Genomic DNA, 6,000 nt, shown 5'->3' on the forward strand with positions numbered 1-6,000 from the left:
TGGAGGGAGGAGGCAGGTGAGGGAGGTGAGGCAGAGGGAGGTGAGGTGAGGCAGGTGAGAAAGAAGGAAGAGGGAAATGGGAAATATATGGGAGGGAAGAAGAATTACAGTGGTTAAAGATGGGAAGGAAAGAAAAGAGAGAAAGTATAGTAAGGAGGAGGAATAGAGAATGAGGAGGGAGAAGAGGAGAGAGAGAGAGAGAAGGCAGATGAAAGAACAAGGAGAGGTTAAGAAGGAAAGGAGGAAGAAGATGAAAAAGAAACAGGCAGACGAGAAATATAAAATATAAACAAAGGAAAAGAAGAAAAATACAATTCACCTCTTTCTACTACTTTTTCTTTTCTTTCTTTTGCCTTCTTTTCTTTCTTTTCACACCTCACAACACTAAACAAAAAAAAAAACTAAAAAAAACTTGAATAATTATGAGAAAAGACAAATACATTAAGACAACAACACCATCATTTCCATAATCTAACATCCAGGTAATTTAATACTACCGCTCACCTGACATCAACAACGTCCAGGTAGAGGAAGAAAAAGGTATCTTGAACGCTAATTAAGTAATAGGTCTTATATCTTACGTTCAATTAAAAAAAACGAGAAGGAGGAACATCTTTGAGAATTCCTTTGATCACTAACGAGGAAATTAAAGTTTATTTTAGTGCCCCACATCAACGAAAACTCAATCAATACTGACACGGGAAGAAAGAATTAATTTTTATATAACAATTATACATGATTCTCGTAGATGCCATTTTTTACCTTATACTGAGATGTTATACGTTCTCAAGCCTATAAGACATTGCGTTATATAGCCACTGTATATAAGCTTTCTCTAGACGTCTATTATATCATATATGTATAAAAGAAATTACGTATATATCCTCCCTCACATTATATAACGTCTACTTATATTATTTACCGCTGTATATCCCTCACTATTTTATAAGATAACTTGGAGGTCAAAATATATAGTATTATAGACTTAGTGCTAGGTTTCTGTCAGTGGTTTTAGGCGGGTTATGTTATGTTAGGCTTGGCTTTGGTTTGGTGGATTAGGTTATGTTATGTTAGGTTTGGCTTGGTTTTGGCTTAGGATTGGGTTGGTAAGGCCGTTAGATTAGGTTAGGGTTTTAGATTAGGTTTGTGGATAAAGATTTTTCTCATGGTGCCACATCTACTTGTTATTTGCCTCACTGGCACTCTGGTGACGGCCAAGAGAGAGAGAGAGAGGAGAGAGAGAGAGAGAGAGAGAGAGAGAGAGAGAGAGAGAGAGAGAGAGAGAGAGAGAGAGAGAGAGAGAGAGAGAGCGTAGGGGAAGGAGTCTTAGCAACTGTCCCCCACAAGTGCTATTCTCAGTACATATAATATATAAATATATACATATAACATTTATATTGATATATTGTGATTTGTGTATTAAAATAAAGACGAGAGCTTATGAATCTGTAGTTTTGTTTCTGTGTGTGTGTTTGCTTGCTCTGTCTGTTTATTTTACATGTGTTTGTCTGTTCCATTAGCTTAAAGCATGTTCGGCCAAGTTTCTGTTTGTGTGGCTGTCTGTGTGTCTGTCTGTGGGGGAGAGAGGCGAAAAGAGGAAAGGGGAAGAGAGAAGAAAGGAAGAAGTGAGAGAGAGCAGAACAAGAGAAAAGGTAAGAAAATAGGACAGGAGGAGGAGGAGGAGGAGAGGACGGTCGGCCACCTATCAATCACCTGTCCAATGTATAGGCTATATACCTGTCTGGTGCCTACAGTTATAAGAGGCCAATATGACAGGTGTAGGGACCTCGAGGATATTAAGGAGCAACAAACAGCGTGTGTGTGTGTGTGTGTGTGTGTGTGTGTGTGTGTGTGTGTGTGTGTGTGTGTGTGTGTGTGTGTGTGTGTGTACAGGCTCCCCACTGGCTCGCCTTACCTAACATACCTGTTATGTATTTAATTTAGGTCCAGGAAATCCTTTCATCAAAAACGGATAAAATTGTGCTATGGACGTGCGACTCTCTCTCTCCCTCTTACCTCCTGCTGGCCAGACCCTTTGAATACATAGAAAATTTCCATGTGTACGTGTGAATGTACAGACGTGTGCGTAAATGTATGCAGATATTTATGATGAGAGAGAGAGAGAGAGAGAGAGAGAGAGAGAGAGAGAGAGAGAGAGAGAGAGAGAGAGAGAGAGAGAGAGAGAGAGAGAGAGAGAGAGAGAACTATAAAACAACTGTATCATCCTCCCAGCTACAGGTAATGAGTCTGCTGAACACTGTCACACAGGCTTCAACACAAACCCCACTTCCTACCTCTCTACTCTCCTCCCTGACAAGTATTCCTCCCCCCTTCTCCCACCTCCCCCACCCCCCTGACAACTCTTATATAGACACACACACACACACACACACACACACACACACACACACACACACACACAAACACACACACATAAATTCAGACTTAAAAGAGAGAGAGAGAGAGAGAGAGAGAGAGAGAGAGAGAGAGAGAGAGAGCCATCAACAATACCCTGCAGCAGCTGTTAGTAATGACCGTCCACTTTACACCTGTTCAAGTACTAGGGGCCAATATTTCACCAGACTAACATGGTCCCTCCCTCCGTCTGTCTGTCTGTCTGGTAATTACCTCTCTGATCCCGAGACTTTGATCAACCACAACACAGGAGTCACTCTGCCCCTTGTTCATCTGATGTACTATATGTGAGGTTAGGTTAGGTTTCTGAATTACTATAGTCTGGTAGGTGATTATATTCATTCCCTCCACACACACACACACACACACACACACACACACACACACACACATCAAAGCCACAGTTTATTAACAGTTCCATCAGTTAATTGAGCTGGACCAAGTTTAATTTGTTGTTCGGTGTGGCAGACTTTGTTACCCAGATATTGTAATTAAAAACACAATCAAAACTATCCAGCCAAGACTTCATCACTGACTCCTCCAACTTCTTTCTCCTTCAACTATTACAAAAGATACACAATTAAAATCACTGTAACTGGCTTATGAAATGATAGACTGTTAACTGTATTTTGAAAGGAAAGAATTATGAGTACACAGTTTATTGCTTCTTGGTATGCGTACAGTCGGTTGCATTTATACCTAGTACAGTGACTGGTGCAAGTTAGTGAGATGTGGCACCACTGTGTTTGTTTACATCGTATTAAAACTCCCGAATGACCCTTAAGGAACCTCGTAATAGTAACCACCAGACTAATAAGGATTCTAGATAAGCTTTTTGACATATAGTATTGAAATATTCCCCACACACACACACACACACACACACACACACGACAAACAAACAACGACAACAAGAACAGCTGTTGAAACTCTCCCTGATTCCAAGTGGCGATGGGAGAGTGAGTGAAGGAAAGAGAGGGAAGGGAGAGATAGGGAGAACAGTAGAAAAGGAAAGAGAGAAACAGATAGAGAGAGGGAGAGAGAAGGAGGAAGGGAAGAAGGAAGGAAGGGAGGAATGGAAGGAGGGAGGGCGGCACTTAAACATGATCCTGCTAAAGTTCATTCAAGAGGGGGAGGAGAAGGGGAAGAAGAGGGGAAGAGAGGGAGGAGGAGGAAGAAGAGGGGAGGAGAGGGAGAAGGGGAAGAAGAGAGAGAGAGAGAGAGAGAGAGAGAGAGAGAGAGAGAGAGAGAGAGAGAGAGAGAGTATTATAAACAACAAGAGAAGACAAAAGCAAACAAAGAAACAATGTCAAGAAGAGACTAAGAAAAGTATTACACAACAACAACAACAATAACAAACAACAACAACAACAACAACAACAACAACAACAACAACAACAACAACAACAATAACAACAACAACAACAACAACAACAACAACAACAACAACAACAACAAGATATAAACAGCAGTATGTGTCTCATCATTTGTAGCTCTGTTTACACCTCCCACCCTGTACAGTGTAAACATACAAGTGTAAACAAATGCTGTCTCCCGCCAAAAGTAAACAAGTTCCCTCATCTTTCCCGGAACAGGAGGCTTTTATTTATCAACTTGACCCACGTGTTTACATACAACGAACCAGAGAGAATATAAACCATCTTTCTTCCCTACACTCATTATTCGTAACCATCCTGACCGACCTGGACTGACCTACCTAATCCTGACCAACCCAACTTGACCTGGATTCTGGTCCTATTCTAACCTAACTTAACCTATTCCAACTAACCTGATTCCGACCTGACCTGACCTAATCCGATTTGACTTGACCTAACCTAACCAAACTAACCTAACCTTTTAAAATATCTTCATCTCTTTTCTTGAGGTAAACATCAATAACATGTAACACTCATTTCTGACACAAGGTTAAATACTTATATCAGAATGAACGTTTGAGTTAAAAGACAAAACTAAAATCGCGGAGAAAAAAAAATAAATTAGTTAGAATGGCAAAAAATTTACATATATACCAAAGATAAAATATTATACATGCATTTTTTTTAATCAGTCAAACCCCCCAAAAAAAAAATCGGGACAGTAGGAATCATTATTTGGAGGAACGTGACATTTGGTTCACTTGTGGTCTGTAAACACACGAAGGAACGGTAAAAGAAAACGAGTCCAGCTTTGGCTTCTGTCGTGGGAGGAGGTTAGGTTAGGTTATGCCAGGTTACGTTAAGTTAGGTTAGGTTAGGTTATGCCAGGTTAGGTTAAGTTAGGTTAGGTTAGGTTATGCCAGGTTAGGTTAGTTAGGTTAGGTTATGCCAGGTTAGCTAGTTAGGTTAGGTTAGGTTATCCAGGTTACGTTAGGTTAGGTTAGGTTAGGTTGAGGTTAGGTTAGTTACGTTAGGTTAGGTTAGGTTATGCCAGGTTGTAAGTTAGGTTAGGTTAGGTTATGCCAGGTTACGTTAGTTAGGTTAGGTTAGGTTATGCCAGGTTAGGTTAAGTTAGGTTAGTATATTTATATAAAGCTAATCAGCAGTTTCAATACACTATGCTGAACCAACACTCGTGGTTTACTTTAATGAAAATAATATATGAGGAGACAAGTTCTTTTTACTGGGAGAAGGAAAAGAGAATATGCTAATTAGCTTGGGGAGACTGTGTGTGTGTGTGTGTGTGTGTGTGTGTGTGTGTGTGTGTGTGTGTGTGTGTGTGTGTGTGTGTGTGTGTGTGTGTTTTTGATGGATTTCGCTATTCATTTCTTTTTAATCTCCTCCTGTTCTTTCACTCTCTTTTGTTGTTCTCATTATTTTATCACCACTTGTCTCTCTCTCTCACCCTTTCTACTCCAGTCTGTTTGTTTTCATTCTATTTACACACACACACACACACACACACACACACACACACACACACACACACACACACACACACACACACACACACACACGACAGGTACAATCAGTCAAGCGCCACGTTTAATCTGGTGATCCCTTCAGCTTCTCGGAACCCGAGGAATTAAGCCATTTGTCCCTCAAATACCCACCAGGTACTGCCAGGTAGAGGTCACCTGACACTAATTTATGACGGTGAGGACCTGACATGACCCACACACTAATCAGTATACACACACACACACACACACACACACACACACACACACACACACACACACACACCTGGGGAATTGGTTACAGGATATGATAAATATAACTGTGCCGTCACTCAGCTGATTAGCATGAAGACAGGTGAGAGTCAGCTGATTACCACTACACACAGTGCTAAAGCATTGATTAATTATAACCCTGTCTTGAGGCCACTTAGATGTGAATTGGTGAGTGGTGAAGTTGTCAAACATCATACAACACCCACACCACACTCTGAGTTAACGAGATGTATAACCCATGACGACCGGACGACCTGCCAACTGCACTGGCTATCCATTATCCCGGAGTACGACCGGCAATTATTTAACATCCTGCCTCATCACTGGGAGAGCCTGCTGACTCTATGTTAGGTGTGTGTGTGTGTGTGTGTGTGTGTGTGTGTGAACGTATTTATACACGTCCGTCTTCTTCTCAC

The sequence above is a fragment of the Homarus americanus genome, unplaced genomic scaffold (genome assembly GCF_018991925.1).
Source record: "Homarus americanus isolate GMGI-L3 unplaced genomic scaffold, GMGI_Hamer_2.0 scaffold53233, whole genome shotgun sequence".
Taxonomy (NCBI): Eukaryota; Metazoa; Arthropoda; class Malacostraca; order Decapoda; family Nephropidae; genus Homarus; species Homarus americanus.